The sequence below is a fragment of the Haemaphysalis longicornis genome, unplaced genomic scaffold, assembly GCF_048455015.1.
Source record: "Haemaphysalis longicornis isolate Haplotype H1 unplaced genomic scaffold, Haemaphysalis longicornis Haplotype H1 scaffold_4, whole genome shotgun sequence".
Classification (NCBI taxonomy): domain Eukaryota; kingdom Metazoa; phylum Arthropoda; class Arachnida; order Ixodida; family Ixodidae; genus Haemaphysalis; species Haemaphysalis longicornis.
This window is the reverse complement of record NW_027526361.1, coordinates 210165435-210182931: the sequence shown is the minus strand read 5'-3', so window position 1 is coordinate 210182931 and position 17497 is coordinate 210165435. Positions and strand designations below refer to the sequence as shown.

At 50.0% G+C, this 17497-nt stretch overlaps 7 non-coding genes across 7 annotated transcripts; all 7 read left to right on the top strand.

Moving 5' to 3' along the window:
* Window positions 1-974: 974 nt before the first annotated feature.
* On the top strand, window positions 975-1047 carry Trnat-agu (transfer RNA threonine (anticodon AGU)). The gene has a single exon. It is a non-coding gene; the product is annotated as a tRNA-Thr (tRNA).
* A 1270-nt stretch (window positions 1048-2317) lies between these two features.
* On the top strand, window positions 2318-2390 carry Trnat-agu (transfer RNA threonine (anticodon AGU)). The gene has a single exon. It is a non-coding gene; the product is annotated as a tRNA-Thr (tRNA).
* Window positions 2391-3221: 831 nt separating this feature from the next.
* Trnat-agu (transfer RNA threonine (anticodon AGU)) lies at window positions 3222-3294 on the top strand. The gene has a single exon. It is a non-coding gene; the product is annotated as a tRNA-Thr (tRNA).
* Window positions 3295-4572: 1278 nt separating this feature from the next.
* On the top strand, window positions 4573-4645 carry Trnat-agu (transfer RNA threonine (anticodon AGU)). The gene has a single exon. It is a non-coding gene; the product is annotated as a tRNA-Thr (tRNA).
* An 831-nt stretch (window positions 4646-5476) lies between these two features.
* On the top strand, window positions 5477-5549 carry Trnat-agu (transfer RNA threonine (anticodon AGU)). Its single transcript has one exon. It is a non-coding gene; the product is annotated as a tRNA-Thr (tRNA).
* A 3538-nt stretch (window positions 5550-9087) lies between these two features.
* Trnat-agu (transfer RNA threonine (anticodon AGU)) lies at window positions 9088-9160 on the top strand. Its single transcript has one exon. It is a non-coding gene; the product is annotated as a tRNA-Thr (tRNA).
* Window positions 9161-14504: 5344 nt separating this feature from the next.
* Window positions 14505-14577, top strand: Trnat-agu (transfer RNA threonine (anticodon AGU)). Its single transcript has one exon. It is a non-coding gene; the product is annotated as a tRNA-Thr (tRNA).
* Window positions 14578-17497: the final 2920 nt, after the last annotated feature.

The window sequence follows — 17497 nt, the reverse complement described above, 5'->3', positions numbered from 1 at the left end:
CAACCTCCAAGCGCAGGAAACAAAAACACCCAAACACAAATACCCCAGAAAGTGGAGGCGAAAGTTGCCCCTCCGGTAGCGTAGTAGTTATCGCACCATTCTTGTATTCTGGAGGTCGTGGGTTCGGATCCCTCCCGGCGGCTTTTTTTTCTCCACTTTCTTATCTTCTAAATTCTTTATCTTGAGCTACTTCATCCTCCCCTTTGCTTTACGAGGTCTTCTTGATTGCCAATTCTTATTTCTGTCTTATTTTAAACGAGCCCCTCATTTCCTAATCGGATTCGCTACATACAAAGCGAGGGCCTCTGTTCTGGCAGTCTTGGTGCCATAGGGAGATTAAGAGGGTTCAACGCTGCTTGACCACTCTCGACATATCGTAGACGCTCGAGTCACAGCCCGGCGGTTAAAAAGAAGGTCCCCTTCACCCCGAGTAGTCCGAGTGGCGCTGGCTACCACCCCCAAGCACAGGAAACAAAAACACCTGAACATAAATACCTCAGAAAGTGGAGGCTAAAGTAACCATGCCGGTAGCATAGTGGTTATCGCACCAGACTGGTATTCTGGAGGTCGTGGGTTCAGATCCCACCTGGCGGGCATTTTTTCTCCACTTTCCTATTTTCCAAATTCTTTATCTTGAGCTACTAAATCCTCCCCTTTGCTTTACGAGGTCTTCTTGACTGGCAATTCTTATTTCGGTCTTATTTTCAACGAGCCCCTCATTTCCTATTCTGATTCGTTACTTGAGGAGCGAGGGCCACTGTTCTGGCAGTCTTGGTGCCATAGGAAGCTTAAGAGGGTTCAACGCTGGTCGACCACCATCGACATATTGTAGACGCTCGAGTCACGGCCCGGGGGATAAAAGGAAGGTCCCCTTCATACCGAGTAGTCCGAGTGGCGCTGGCTACCAGCCCCAAGCGCAGGAAACACAAAAGACCTGAACATAAATACTCCAGAAATTGGAGGCTAAAGTAGCCCCGCTGGTAGTGTAGTGGTTATCACACCAGACCAGTATTCTGAAGGTCGTGGGTTCGGATCCCACCTGGCGGGCATTTTTTCTCAGCTTTCCTATTTTCCAAATTCTTTATCTTCATCTACAACATCCTCCCCTTTGCTTTCCGAGGTATTCTTGACTGCAAATTCTTATTTCTGTCTCATTTTCAACGAGCCCCTCAATTCATATCTGATTCGCTACATGCATAGCGAGGGCCTCTGTTCTGGCAGTCTTGGTGCCATAGGGAGCTTAAGAGGGTTCAACGCTGGTCGACCACTCTCGACATGTCGTAGACGCTCGAGTCACGGCCCGGGGTTTGAAAAGAAGGTCCTCTTCACCGCGAGTAGTCCGAGTGGCGCTGGCTACCACCCCCAAGCGCAAGAAACAAAAACACCTGAACATAAATACCACAGAAAGTGGAGGCGAAAGTAGCCCCGCCGGTAGTGTAGTGGTTATCGCACCAGACTGGTATTCTGGAGGTCGTGGGTTCGGATCCCTCGTGGCGGCTATTTTTTTCTCCACTTTATTTTTCCAAATTCTTCATCTTGAGCTACTACATCCTCCCCTTTGCTTTCCGAGGTCTTCTTGATTGCCAATTCTTTTTTCTGTCTTATTTTCAACGAGCCCCTCATTTCCTTTCGGATTCACTACATGCATAACGAGGGCCTCGGTTCTGGAGTCTTGGTGCCATAGGACGCTTAAGAGGGTTCAACGCTGGTCGACCACTCTCGACATGTCATCGACGCTCGAGGCACGGCCTGGGGGTTAAAAAGAAGGTCCCCTTCACCCTGAGTAGTCCGAGTGGCGCTGGCTACCACCCCGTAGGAAACCATAACACCTGAACATATATACCCCAGAAAGTTAAGGCTAAAGTAGCCCCGCCAGTAGCGTAGTGGTTATCGCACCAGGCCGGTATTCTGGAGATCGTGGTTTCGGATCCCACCTGGCGGGCATTTTTTCTCCACTTTCTTATTTTCCAAATTCGTTATCTCGAGCTACATCTTCCCCTTTGCTTTCCGAGCTCTTCTTGATTGCCAATTCTTATTTCTGTCTTATTTTCAACGAGCACCTCATTTCCTATTCGGATTCGCTACACGCATAGCGAGGGCCTCTGTTCTGGCAGTCTTGGTGCCATAGGGAGCTGAAGAGGGTTGAACGCTGGTTGGCCACTCTCGACATGTCGTAGACGCTCGAGTCACGGCCCGGGGGTTAAAAAGAAGGTCCCCTTCACCCCGAGTAGTCCGAGTGGCGCTGGCTACCAGCCCCAAGCCAGGAAACAAAAACACCTGAACGTAAATAACCCAGAAAGTGGAGGCGAAAGTAGCCCCGCTGGTAGTGTAGTGGTTATCACACCAGACCAGTATTCTGAAGGTCGTGGGTTCGGATCCCACCTGGCGGGCATTTTTTCTCAGCTTTCCTATTTTCCAAATTCTTTATCTTCATCTACAACATCCTCCCCTTTGCTTTCCGAGGTATTCTTGACTGCAAATTCTTATTTCTGTCTCATTTTCAACGAGCCCCTCAATTCATATCTGATTCGCTACATGCATAGCGAGGGCCTCTGTTCTGGCAGTCTTGGTGCCATAGGGAGCTTAAGAGGGTTCAACGCTGGTCGACCACTCTCGACATGTCATCGACGCTCGAGGCACGGCCTGGGGGTTAAAAAGAAGGTCCCCTTCACCCCGAGTAGTCCGAGTGGCGCTGGCTACCACCCCCAAGCACAGGAAACAAAAACACCTGAACATAAATACCTCAGAAAGTGGAGGCTAAAGTAACCATGCCGGTAGCATAGTGGTTATCGCACCAGACTGGTATTCTGGAGGTCGTGGGTTCAGATCCCACCTGGCGGGCATTTTTTCTCCACTCTCCTATTTTCCAAATTCTTTATCTTGAGCTACTAAATCCTCCCCTTTGCTTTACGAGGTCTTCTTGACTGGCAATTCTTATTTCTGTCTTATTTTCAATGAGCCCCTCATTTCCTATTCTGATTCGCTACTTGAGGAGCGAGGGCCACTGTTCTGGCAGTCTTGGTGCCATAGGAAGCTTAAGAGGGTTCAACGCTGTTCGACCACCATCGACATATTGTAGACGCTCGAGTCACGGCCCAGGGGATAAAAAGAAGGTCCCCTTCATACCGAGTAGTCCGAGTGGCGCTGGCTACCAGCCCCAAGCGCAGGAAACACAAAAGACCTGAACATAAATACCCCAGAAATCGGAGGCTAAAGTAGCCCCGCTGGTAGTGTAGTGGTTATCACACCAGACCAGTATTCTGAAGGTCGTGGGTTCGGATCCCACCTGGCGGGCATTTTTTCTCAGCTTTCCTATTTTCCAAATTCTTTATCTTCATCTACAACATCCTCCCCTTTGCTTTCCGAGGTATTCTTGACTGCAAATTCTTATTTCTGTCTCATTTTCAACGAGCCCCTCAATTCATATCTGATTCGCTACATGCATAGCGAGGGCCTCTGTTCTGGCAGTCTTGGTGCCATAGGGAGCTTAAGAGGGTTCAACGCTGGTCGACCACTCTCGACATGTCGTAGACGCTCGAGTCACGGCCCGGGGGTTGAAAAGAAGGTCCCCTTCACCGCGAGTAGTCCGAGTGGCGCTGGCTACCACCCCCAAGCGCAGGAAACAAAAACACCTGAACATAAATACCACAGAAAGTGGAGGCGAAAGTAGCCCCGCCGGTAGTGTAGTGGTTATCGCACCAGACTGGTATTCTGGAGGTCGTGGGTTCGGATCCCTCCTGGCGGCTATTTTTTTCTCCACTTTATTTTTCCAAATTCATTATCTTGAGCTACTACATCCTCCCCTTTGCTTTCCGAGGTCTTCTTGATTGCCAATTCTTTTTTCTGTCTTATTTTCAACGAGCCCCTCATTTCCTTTCGGATTCACTACATGCATAACGAGGGCCTCGGTTCTGGAGTCTTGGTGCCATAGGAAGCTTAAGAGGGTTCAACGCTGGTCGACCACTCTCGACATGTCATCGACGCTCGAGGCACGGCCTGGGGGTTAAAAAGAAGGTCCCCTTCACCCTGATTAGTCCGAGTGGCGCTGGCTACCACCCCCAAGTGTAGGAAACCATAACACCTGAACATATATACCCCAGAAAGTTAAGGCTAAAGTAGCCCCGCCAGTAGCGTAGTGGTTATCGCACCAGGCCGGTATTCTGGAGGTCGTTGTTCGGATCCCTCCTGGCGGCTATTTTTTTCTCCACTTTCTTATTTTCCAAATTCTTTATCTCGAGCTACTACATCTTCCCCTTTGCTTTCCGAGCTCTTCTTGATTGCCAATTCTTATTTCTGTCTTATTTTCAACGAGAGCCTCATTTCCTATTCGGATTCGCTACACGCATAGCGAGGGCCTCTGTTCTGGCAGTCTTGGTGCCATAGGGAGCTGAAGAGGGTTGAACGCTGGTTGGCCACTCTCGACATGTCGTAGACGCTCGAGTCACGGCCCGGGGGTTAAAAAGAAGGTCCCCTTCACCCCGAGTAGTCCGAGTGGCGCTGGCTACCAGCCCCAAGCCAGGAAACAAAAACACCTGAACGTAAATAACCCAGAAAGTGGAGGCGAAAGTAGCCCCGCTGGTAGTGTAGTGGTTATCACACCAGACCAGTATTCTGAAGGTCGTGGGTTCGGATCCCACCTGGCGGGCATTTTTTCTCAGCTTTCCTATTTTCCAAATTCTTTATCTTCATCTACAACATCCTCCCCTTTGCTTTCCGAGGTATTCTTGACTGCAAATTCTTATTTCTGTCTCATTTTCAACGAGCCCCTCAATTCATATCTGATTCGCTACATGCATAGCGAGGGCCTCTGTTCTGGCAGTCTTGGTGCCATAGGGAGCTTAAGAGGGTTCAACGCTGGTCGACCACTCTCGACATGTCATCGACGCTCGAGGCACGGCCTGGGGGTTAAAAAGAAGGTCCCCTTCACCCCGAGTAGTCCGAGTGGCGCTGGCTACCACCCCCAAGCACAGGAAACAAAAACACCTGAACATAAATACCTCAGAAAGTGGAGGCTAAAGTAACCATGCCGGTAGCATAGTGGTTATCGCACCAGACTGGTATTCTGGAGGTCGTGGGTTCAGATCCCACCTGGCGGGCATTTTTTCTCCACTTTCCTATTTTCCAAATTCTTTATCTTGAGCTACTAAATCCTCCCCTTTGCTTTACGAGGTCTTCTTGACTGGCAATTCTTATTTCTGTCTTATTTTCAATGAGCCCCTCATTTCCTATTCTGATTCGCTACTTGAGGAGCGAGGGCCACTGTTCTGGCAGTCTTGGTGCCATAGGAAGCTTAAGAGGGTTCAACGCTGGTCGACCACCATCGACATATTGTAGACGCTCGAGTCACGGCCCAGGGGATAAAAAGAAGGTCCCCTTCATACCGAGTAGTCCGAGTGGCGCTGGCTACCAGCCCCAAGCGCAGGAAACACAAAAGACCTGAACATAAATACCCCAGAAATTGGAGGCTAAAGTAGCCCCGCTAGTAGTGTAGTGGTTATCACACCAGACCAGTATTCTGAAGGTCGTGGGTTCGGATCCCACCTGGCGGGCATTTTTTCTCAGCTTTCCTATTTTCCAAATTCTTTATCTTCATCTACAACATCCTCCCCTTTGCTTTCCGAGGTATTCTTGACTGCAAATTCTTATTTCTGTCTCATTTTCAACGAGCCCCTCAATTCATATCTGATTCGCTACATGCATAGCGAGGGCCTCTGTTCTGGCAGTCTTGGTGCCATAGGGAGCTTAAGAGGGTTCAACGCTGGTCGACCACTCTCGACATGTCGTAGACGCTCGAGTCACGGCCCGGGGGTTGAAAAGAAGGTCCCCTTCACCGCGAGTAGTCCGAGTGGCGCTGGCTACCACACCCAAGCGCAGGAAACAAAAACACCTGAACATAAATACCACAGAAAGTGGAGGCGAAAGTAGCCCCGCCGGTAGTGTAGTGGTTATCGCACCACACTGGTATTCTGGAGGTCGTGGGTTCGGATCCCTAGTGGCGGCTATTTTTTTCTCCACTTTATTTTTCCAAATTCTTTCTCTTGAGCTACTACAGCCTCCCCTTTGCTTTCCGAGGTCTTCTTGATTGCCAATTCTTATTTCTGTCTTATTTCCAACTAGCCCATCATTTCCTATTCTGATTCGCTACATGCATAACGAGGGCCTCGGTTCTGGAGTCTTGGTGCCATAGGGAGCTTAAGTGGGTTCAACGCTGGTCGACCACTCTCTACATGTCGTAGACGCTCGAGTAACGGCCCGGGGGTTAAAAAGAAGGTCCCCTTCACCCCGAGTAGTCCGAGTGGCGCTGGCTACCAGCCACAAGCGCAGGAAACAAAAACACCTGAACATAAATACCCCAGAAAGTGGAGGCGAAAGTTGCCCCGCCGGTAGCGCAGTGGTTATCGCACCAGACTGGTATCCTGGAGGTCGTGGTTCGGATCCCTCCTGGCGGCTATTTTTTTCTCCACTTTCTTATTTTCCAAATTCTTTATCTTGAGCTACTACATCCTCCCCTTTGCTTTACGAGGTCTTCTTGACTGGCAATTCTTATTTCTGTCTTATTTTCAACGAGCCCCAGATTTCCTATTCTGATTCGCTACTTGCAGAGCGAGGGCCTCTGTTCTGGCAGTCAGGTGCCATAGGAAGCTTAAGAGGGTTCAACGCTTGTCGACCACTCTCGACATGTCGTAGACGCTCGAGTCACGGCCCGGGGGTTAAAAAGAAGGTCCCCTTCACCCCGAGTAGTCCGAGTGGCGCTGGCTACCGGCCCCAAGCGCAGGAAACAAAAACACCTGAACGTAAATAACCCAGAAAGTGGAGGCGAAAGTAGCCCCGCCAGTAGCGTAGTTGTTATCGCACCAGACTGGTATTCTGGAGGTCGTGGTTTCGGATCTCTCCGGGCGGCCATTTTTTCTCCACTTTCTTATTTTGCAAATTCTTTATCTCGAGCTACTACATCCTCCCCTTTGCTTTCCGAGGTCTTCTTGATTGCCAATTCTTATTTCTGTCTTATTTTCAATGAGCCCCTCATTTCCTTTTCGGATTCGCTACATGCATAGCGAGGGCCTCTGTTCTGGGAGTCTTGGTGCCATAGGGAGCTTAAGAGGGTTCAACGCTGGTCGACCACTCTCGACATGTCGTAGACGCTCGAGTCACGGCCCGGGGTTAAAAAGAAGGTCCCCTTCACCCCGAGTAGTCCGAGTGGCTCTGGCTACCAGCCCCAAGCGCAGGGAACAAAAACACCTGAACATAAATACCCCAGAAAGTGGAGGCGAAAGTAGCCCCGCCGGTAGCGTAGTGGTTATCGCACCAGACCGGTATTCTGGAGGTCGTGGGTTCAGATCCCACCTGGCGGGCATTTTTTCTCCACTTTCTTATTTTCCAAATTCTTTATCTCGAGCTACTACATCTTTCCCTTTGATTTCCGAGCTCTTCTTGATTGCCAATTCTTATTTCTGTCTTATTTTCAACGAGCCCCTCATTTCCTATTCGGATTCGCTACACGCATAGCGAGGGCCTCTGTTCTGGCAGTCTTGGTGCCATAGGGAGCTGAAGAGGGTTGAACGCTGGTTAGCCACTCTCGACATGTCGTAGACGCTCGAGTCACGGCCCGGGGGTTGAAAAGAAGGTCCCCTTCACCGCGAGTAGTCCGAATGGCGCTGGCTACCACCCCCAATCGCAGGAAACAAAAACACCTGAACATAAATACCACAGAAAGTGGAGGCGAAAGTAGCCCCGCCGGTAGCGTAGTGGTTATCGCACCAGACTGGTATTCTGGAGGTCGTGCGTTCGGATCCCTCGTGGCGGCTATTTTTTTCTCCACTTTCTTATTTTCCAAATTCTTTATCTTAAGCTACTACATCCTCGCCTTTGCTTTCCGAGGTCTTCTTGATTGCCAATTCTTATTTCTGCCCTATTTTCAACGAGCCCCTCATTTCCTATTCGGATTCGCTACATGCATAGCGAGGGCCTCTGTTCTGGCAGTCTTGGTGCCATAGGGAGCTTAAGAGGGTTCAACGCTGGTGGACCACTCTCGACATGTCGTAGACGCTCAAGTCACGGCCCGGGGGTTGAAAAGAAGGTCCCCATCACCCCGAGTATTTCGAGTGGCGCTGGCTACCACCCCCAAGCGCAGGAAACAAAAACACCTGAACATAAATACCACAGAAAGTGGAGGCGAAAGTAGCCCCGCCGGTAGCGTAGTGGTTATCGCACCAGACCGGTATTCTGGGGGTCGTGGGTTCGTATCCCACCTGGCGGGCATTTTTTCTCAGCTTTCTTATTTTCCACATTCTTTATCTTCAGCTACTACATCCTCCCCTTTGCTTTCCGAGGTATTCTTGACTGCCAATTCTTATTCCTGTCTTATTTCCAACTAGCCCATCATTTCCTATTCTGATTCGCTACATGCATAACGAGGGCCTCGGTTCTGGAGTCTTGGTGCCATAGGGAGCTTAAGTGGGTTCAACGCTGGTCGACCGCTCTCTACATGTCGTAGACGCTCGAGTCACGGCCCGGGGGTTAAAAAGAAGGTCCCCTTCACCCCGAGTAGTCCGAGTGGCGCTGGCTACCAGCCACAAGCGCAGGAAACAAAAACACCTGAACATAAATACCCCAGAAAGTGGAGGCGAAAGTTGCCCCGCCGGTAGCGCAGTGGTTATCGCACCAGACTGGTATCCTGGAGGTCGTGGTTCGGATCCCTCCTGGCGGCTATTTTTTTCTCCACTTTCTTATTTTCCAAATTCTTTATCTTGAGCTACTACATCCTCCCCTTTGCTTTACGAGGTCTTCTTGACTGGCAATTCTTATTTCTGTCTTATTTTCAACGAGCCCCAGATTTCCTATTCTGATTCGCTACTTGCAGAGCGAGGGCCTCTGTTCTGGCAGTCAGGTGCCATAGGAAGCTTAAGAGGGTTCAACGCTGGTCGACCACTCTCGACATATCGTAGACGCTCGAGTCACGGCCCGGGGGTTAAAAAGAAGGTCCCCTTCACCCCGAGTAGTCCGAGTGGCGCTGGCTACCAGCCCCAAGCGCAGGAAACACAAAAGACCTGAACATAAATACCCCAGAAATTGGAGGCTAAAGTAGCCCCGCTGGTAGTGTAGTGGTTATCACACCAGACCAGTATTCTGAAGGTCGTGGGTTCGGATCCCACCTGGCGGGCATTTTTTCTCAGCTTTCCTATTTTCCAAATTCTTTATCTTCATCTACAACATCCTCCCCTTTGCTTTCTGAGGTATTCTTGACTGCAAATTCTTATTTCTGTCTCATTTTCAACGAGCCCCTCAATTCATATCTGATTCGCTACATGCATAGCGAGGGCCTCTGTTCTGGCAGTCTTGGTGCCATAGGGAGCTTAAGAGGGTTCAATGCTGGTCGACCACTCTCGACATGTCGTAGACGCTCGAGTCACGGCCCGGGGGTTGAAAAGAAGGTCCCCTTCACCGCGAGTAGTCCGAATGGCGCTGGCTACCACCCCCAATCGCAGGAAACAAAAACACCTGAACATAAATACCACAGAAAAAGGAGGCGAAAGTAGCCCCGCCGGTAGCGTAGGGGTTATCGCACCAGACTGGTATTCTGGAGGTCGTGGGATCGGATCCCTCGTGGCGGCTATTTTTTTCTCCACTTTCTTATTTTCCAAATTCTTTATCTTGAGCTACTACATCCTCCCCTTTGCTTTCAGAGGTCTTCTTGATTGCCAATTCTTTTTTCTGTCTAATTTTCAACGAGCCCCTCATTTCCTAATCGGATTCGCTACATGAATAGCGAGGGCCTCAGGTCTGGCAGTCTTGGTGCCATAGGGAGCTTAAAAGGGTTCAACGCTGGTTGACCACTCTCAACATGTCGTAGACGCTCGAGTCCCGGCCCGGGGGTTAAAAAGAAGGTGCCCTTCACCCCGAGTAGTCCGAGTGGCGCTGGCTACCAGCCCCAAGCGCAGGAAACAAAAACACCTGAACATAAATACCCCAGAAAGTGGAGGCGAAAGTTGCCCCACCGGTAGCGTAGTGGGTATCGCACCAGACTGGTATTCTGGAGTTCGTGGGTTCGGATCCCTCGTGGTGGCTATTTTTTTCTCCACTTTATTTTTCCAAATTCTTTATCTTGAGCCACTACATCCTCCCCTTTGCTTTCCGAGGTCTTCTTGATTGCCAATTCTTTTTTCTGTCTTATTTTCAACGAGCCCCTCATTTCTTTTCGGATTCACTACATGCATAACGAGGGCCTCGGTTCTGGAGTCTTGGTGCCATAGGAAGCTTAAGAGGGTTCAACGCTGGTCGACCACTCTCGACATGTCATCGACGCTCGAGGCACGGCCGGGGGGTTAAAAAGAAGGTCCCCTTCACCCTGAGTAGTCCGAGTGGCGCTGGCTACCACCCCCAAGTGTAGGAAACCATAACACCTGAACATATATACCCCAGAAAGTTAAGGCTAAAGTAGCCCCGCCAGTAGCGTAGTGGTTATCGCACCAGGCCGGTATTCTGGAGATCGTGGTTTCGGATCCCACCTGGCGGGCATTTTTTCTCCACTTTCTTATTTTCCAAATTCTTTATCTCGAGCTACTACATCTTTCCCTTTGCTTTCCGAGCTCTTCTTGATTGCCAATTCTTATTTCTGTCTTATTTTCAATGAGCCCCTCATTTCCTATTCGGATTCGCTACACGCATAACGAGGGCCTCTGTTCTGGCAGTCTTGGTGCCATAGGGAGCTGAAGAGGGTTGAACGCTGGTTAGCCACTCTCGACATGTCGTAGACGCTCGAGTCACGGCCCGGCGGTTAAAAAGAAGGTCCCCTTCACCCCGAGTAGTCCGAGTGGCGCTGGCTAAAACCCCAAGCGCAGGAAACAAAAACACCTAAACATAAATACCACAGAAAGTGGAGGCGAAAGTAGCCCCGCCGGTAGCGTAGGGGTTATCGCACCAGACTGGTATTCTGGAGGTCGTGGGATCGGATCCCTCGTGGCGGCTATTTTTTTCTCCACTTTCTTATTTTACAAATTCTTTATCTTGAGCTACTACATCCTCCCCTTTGCTTTCAGAGGTCGTCTTGATTGCCAATTCTTTTTTCTGTCTAATTTTCAACGAGCCCCTCATTTCCTAATCGGATTCGCTACATGAATAGCGAGGGCCTCAGGTCTGGCAGTCTTGCTGCCATAGGGAGCTTAAGAGGGTTCAACGCTGGTCGACCACTCTCGACATGTCATCGACGCTCGAGGCACGGCCTGGGGGTTAAAAAGAAGGTCCCCTTCACCCTGAGTAGTCCGAGTGGCGCTGGCTACCACCCCCAAGTGTAGGAAACCATAACACCTGAACATATATACCCCAGGAAGTTAAGGCTAAAGTAGCCCCGCCAGTAGCGTAGTGGTTATCGCACCAGGCCGGTATTCTGGAGATCGTGGTTTCGGATCCCACCTGGCGGGCATTTTTTCTCCACTTTCTTATTTTCCAAATTCTTTATCTCGAGCTACTACATCTTTCCCTTTGCTTTCCGAGCTCTTCTTGATTGCCAATTCTTATTTCTGTCTTATTTTCAACGAGCCCCTCATTTCCTATTCGGATTCGCTACACGCATAGCGAGGGCCTCTGTTCTGGCAGTCTTGGTGCCATAGGGAGCTGAAGAGGGTTGAACGCTGGTTAGCCACTCTCGACATGTCGTAGACGCTCGAGTCACGGCCCGGCGGTTAAAAAGAAGGTCCCCTTCACCCCGAGTAGTCCGAGTGGCGCTGGCTAAAACCCCAAGCGCAGGAAACAAAAACACCTAAACATAAATACCACAGAAAGTGGAGGCGAAAGTAGCCCCGCCGGTAGCGTAGGGGTTATCGCACCAGACTGGTATTCTGGAGGTCGTTGGATCGGATCCCTCGTGGCGGCTATTTTTTTCTCCACTTTCTTATTTTATAAATTCTTTATCTTCATCTACAACATCCTCCCCTTTGCTTTCTGAGGTATTCTTGACTGCAAATTCTTATTTCTGTCTCATTTTCAACGAGCCCCTCAATTCATATCTGATTCGCTACATGCATAGCGAGGGCCTCTGTTCTGGCAGTCTTGGTGCCATAGGGAGCTTAAGAGGGTTCAATGCTGGTCGACCACTCTCGACATGTCGTAGACGCTCGAGTCACGGCCCGGGGGTTGAAAAGAAGGTCCCCTTCACCGCGAGTAGTCCGAATGGCGCTGGCTACCACCCCCAATCGCAGGAAACAAAAACACCTGAACATAAATACCACAGAAAAAGGAGGCGAAAGTAGCCCCGCCGGTAGCGTAGGGGTTATCGCACCAGACTGGTATTCTGGAGGTCGTGGGATCGGATCCCTCGTGGCGGCTATTTTTTTCTCCACTTTCTTATTTTCCAAATTCTTTATCTTGAGCTACTACATCCTCCCCTTTGCTTTCAGAGGTCTTCTTGATTGCCAATTCTTTTTTCTGTCTAATTTTCAACGAGCCCCTCATTTCCTAATCGGATTCGCTACATGAATAGCGAGGGCCTCAGGTCTGGCAGTCTTGGTGCCATAGGGAGCTTAAGAGGGTTCAACGCTGGTTGACCACTCTCAACATGTCGTAGACGCTCGAGTCCCGGCCCGGGGGTTAAAAAGAAGGTGCCCTTCACCCCGAGTAGTCCGAGTGGCGCTGGCTACCAGCCCCAAGCGCAGGAAACAAAAACACCTGAACATAAATACCCCAGAAAGTGGAGGCGAAAGTTGCCCCACCGGTAGCGTAGTGGGTATCGCACCAGACTGGTATTCTGGAGTTCGTGGGTTCGGATCCCTCGTGGTGGCTATTTTTTTCTCCACTTTATTTTTCCAAATTCTTTATCTTGAGCTACTACATCCTCCCCTTTGCTTTCCGAGGTCTTCTTGATTGCCAATTCTTTTTTCTGTCTTATTTTCAACGAGCCCCTCATTTTTTTTCGGATTCACTACATGCATAACGAGGGCCTCGGTTCTGGAGTCTTGGTGCCATAGGAAGCTTAAGAGGGTTCAACGCTGGTCGACCACTCTCGACATGTCATCGACGCTCGAGGCACGGCCGGGGGGTTAAAAAGAAGGTCCCCTTCACCCTGAGTAGTCCGAGTGGCGCTGGCTACCACCCCCAAGTGTAGGAAACCATAACACCTGAACATATATACCCCAGAAAGTTAAGGCTAAAGTAGCCCCGCCAGTAGCGTAGTGGTTATCGCACCAGGCCGGTATTCTGGAGATCGTGGTTTCGGATCCCACCTGGCGGGCATTTTTTCTCCACTTTCTTATTTTCCAAATTCTTTATCTCGAGCTACTACATCTTTCCCTTTGCTTTCCGAGCTCTTCTTGATTGCCAATTCTTATTTCTGTCTTATTTTCAACGAGCCCCTCATTTCCTATTCGGATTCGCTACACGCATAACGAGGGCCTCTGTTCTGGCAGTCTTGGTGCCATAGGGAGCTGAAGAGGGTTGAACGCTGGTTAGCCACTCTCGACATGTCGTAGACGCTCGAGTCACGGCCCGGCGGTTAAAAAGAAGGTCCCCTTCACCCCGAGTAGTCCGAGTGGCGCTGGCTAAAACCCCAAGCGCAGGAAACAAAAACACCTAAACATAAATACCACAGAAAGTGGAGGCGAAAGTAGCCCCGCCGGTAGCGTAGGGGTTATCGCACCAGACTGGTATTCTGGAGGTCGTGGGATCGGATCCCTCGTGGCGGCTATTTTTTTCTCCACTTTCTTATTTTACAAATTCTTTATCTTCAGCTACTACATCCTCCCCTTTGCTTTCCGAGGTATTCTTGACTGCCAATTCTTATTTCTGTCTTATTTCCAACTAGCCCATCATTTCCTATTCTGATTCGCTACATGCATAACGAGGGCCTCGGTTCTGGAGTCTTGGTGCCATAGGGAGCTTAAGTGGGTTCAACGCTGGTCGACCGCTCTCTACATGTCGTAGACGCTCGAGTCACGGCCCGGGGGTTAAAAAGAAGGTCCCCTTCACCCCGAGTAGTCCGAGTGGCGCTGGCTACCAGCCACAAGCGCAGGAAACAAAAACACCTGAACATAAATACCCCAGAAAGTGGAGGCGAAAGTTGCCCCGCCGGTAGCGCAGTGGTTATCGCACCAGACTGGTATCCTGGAGGTCGTGGTTCGGATCCCTCCTGGCGGCTATTTTTTTCTCCATTTTCTTATTTTCCAAATTCTTTATCTTGAGCTACTACATCCTCCCCTTTGCTTTACGAGGTCTTCTTGACTGGCAATTCTTATTTCTGTCTTATTTTCAACGAGCCCCAGATTTCCTATTCTGATTCGCTACTTGCAGAGCGAGGGCCTCTGTTCTGGCAGTCAGGTGCCATAGGAAGCTTAAGAGGGTTCAACGCTGGTCGACCACTCTCGACATATCGTAGACGCTCGAGTCACGGCCCGGGCGTTAAAAAGAAGGTCCCCTTCACCCCGAGTAGTCCGAGTGGCGCTGGCTACCAGCCCCAAGCGCAGGAAACACAAAAGACCTGAACATAAATACCCCAGAAATTGGAGGCTAAAGTAGCCCCGCTGGTAGTGTAGTGGTTATCACACCAGACCAGTATTCTGAAGGTCGTGGGTTCGGATCCCACCTGGCGGGCATTTTTTCTCAGCTTTCCTATTTTCCAAATTCTTTATCTTCATCTACAACATCCTCCCCTTTGCTTTCTGAGGTATTCTTGACTGCAAATTCTTATTTCTGTCTCATTTTCAACGAGCCCCTCAATTCATATCTGATTCGCTACATGCATAGCGAGGGCCTCTGTTCTGGCAGTCTTGGTGCCATAGGGAGCTTAAGAGGGTTCAATGCTGGTCGACCACTCTCGACATGTCGTAGACGCTCGAGTCACGGCCCGGGGGTTGAAAAGAAGGTCCCCTTCACCGCGAGTAGTCCGAATGGCGCTGGCTACCACCCCCAATCGCAGGAAACAAAAACACCTGAACATAAATACCACAGAAAAAGGAGGCGAAAGTAGCCCCGCCGGTAGCGTAGGGGTTATCGCACCAGGCCGGTATTCTGGAGATCGTGGTTTCGGATCCCACCTGGCGGGCATTTTTTCTCCACTTTCTTATTTTCCAAATTCTTTATCTCGAGCTACTACATCTTTCCCTTTCCTTTCCGAGCTCTTCTTGATTGCCAATTCTTATTTCTGTCTTATTTTCAACGAGCCCCTCATTTCCTATTCGGATTCGCTACACACATAGCGAGGGCCTCTGTTCTGGCAGTCTTGGTGCCATAGGGAGCTGAAGAGGGTTGAACGCTGGTTAGCCACTCTCGACATGTCGTAGACGCTCGAGTCACGGCCCGGCGGTTAAAAAGAAGGTCCCCTTCACCCCGAGTAGTCCGAGTGGCGCTGGCTAAAACCCCAAGCGCAGGAAACAAAAACACCTAAACATAAATACCACAGAAAGTGGAGGCGAAAGTAGCCCCGCCGGTAGCGTAGGGGTTATCGCACCAGACTGGTATTCTGGAGGTCGTGGGATCGGATCCCTCGTGGCGGCTATTTTTTTCTCCACTTTCTTATTTTACAAATTCTTTATCTTGAGCTACTACATCCTCCCCTTTGCTTTCAGAGGTCGTCTTGATTGCCAATTCTTTTTTCTGTCTAATTTTCAACGAGCCCCTCATTTCCTAATCGGATTCGCTACATGAATAGCGAGGGCCTCAGGTCTGGCAGTCTTGCTGCCATAGGGAGCTTAAGAGGGTTCAACGCTGGTCGACCACTCTCGACATGTCATCGACGCTCGAGGCACGGCCGGGGGGTTAAAAAGAAGGTCCCCTTCACCCTGAGTAGTCCGAGTGGCGCTGGCTACCACCCCCAAGTGTAGGAAACCATAACACCTGAACATATATACCCCAGAAAGTTAAGGCTAAAGTAGCCCCGCCAGTAGCGTAGTGGTTATCGCACCAGGCCGGTATTCTGGAGATCGTGGTTTCGGATCCCACCTGGCGGGCATTTTTTCTCCACTTTCTTATTTTCCAAATTCTTTATCTCGAGCTACTACATCTTTCCCTTTGCTTTCCGAGCTCTTCTTGATTGCCAATTCTTATTTCTGTCTTATTTTCAACGAGCCCCTCATTTCCTATTCGGATTCGCTACACGCATAACGAGGGCCTCTGTTCTGGCAGTCTTGGTGCCATAGGGAGCTGAAGAGGGTTGAACGCTGGTTAGCCACTCTCGACATGTCGTAGACGCTCGAGTCACGGCCCGGCGGTTAAAAAGAAGGTCCCCTTCACCCCGAGTAGTCCGAGTGGCGCTGGCTAAAACCCCAAGCGCAGGAAACAAAAACACCTAAACATAAATACCACAGAAAGTGGAGGCGAAAGTAGCCCCGCCGGTAGCGTAGGGGTTATCGCACCAGACTGGTATTCTGGAGGTCGTGGGATCGGATCCCTCGTGGCGGCTATTTTTTTCTCCACTTTCTTATTTTACAAATTCTTTATCTTGAGCTACTACATCCTCCCCTTTGCTTTCAGAGGTCGTCTTGATTGCCAATTCTTTTTTCTGTCTAATTTTCAACGAGCCCCTCATTTCCTAATCGGATTCGCTACATGAATAGCGAGGGCCTCAGGTCTGGCAGTCTTGCTGCCATAGGGAGCTTAAGAGGGTTCAACGCTGGTCGACCACTCTCGACATGTCATCGACGCTCGAGGCACGGCCTGGGGGTTAAAAAGAAGGTCCCCTTCACCCTGAGTAGTCCGAGTGGCGCTGGCTACCACCCCCAAGTGTAGGAAACCATAACACCTGAACATATATACCCCAGGAAGTTAAGGCTAAAGTAGCCCCGCCAGTAGCGTAGTGGTTATCGCACCAGGCCGGTATTCTGGAGATCGTGGTTTCGGATCCCACCTGGCGGGCATTTTTTCTCCACTTTCTTATTTTCCAAATTCTTTATCTCGAGCTACTACATCTTTCCCTTTGCTTTCCGAGCTCTTCTTGATTGCCAATTCTTATTTCTGTCTTATTTTCAACGAGCCCCTCATTTCCTTTTCGGATTCGCTACACGCATAGCGAGGGCCTCTGTTCTGGCAGTCTTGGTGCCATAGGGAGCTGAAGAGGGTTGAACGCTGGTTAGCCACTCTCGACATGTCGTAGACGCTCGAGTCACGGCTCGGCGGTTAAAAAGAAGGTCCCCTTCACCCCGAGTAGTCCGAGTGGCGCTGGCTAAAACCCCAAGCGCAGGAAACAAAAACACCTAAACATAAATACCACAGAAAGTGGAGGCGAAAGTAGCCCCGCCGGTAGCGTAGGGGTTATCGCACCAGACTGGTATTCTGGAGGTCGTGGGATCGGATCCCTCGTGGCGGCTATTTTTTTCTCCACTTTCTTATTTTACAAATTCTTTATCTTGAGCTACTACATCCTCCCCTTTGCTTTCAGAGGTCGTCTTGATTGCCAATTCTTTTTTCTGTCTAATTTTCAACGAGCCCCTCATTTCCTAATCGGATTCGCTACATGAATAGCGAGGGCTTCAGGTCTGGCAGTCTTGGTGCCATAGGGAGCTTAAGAGGGTTCAAC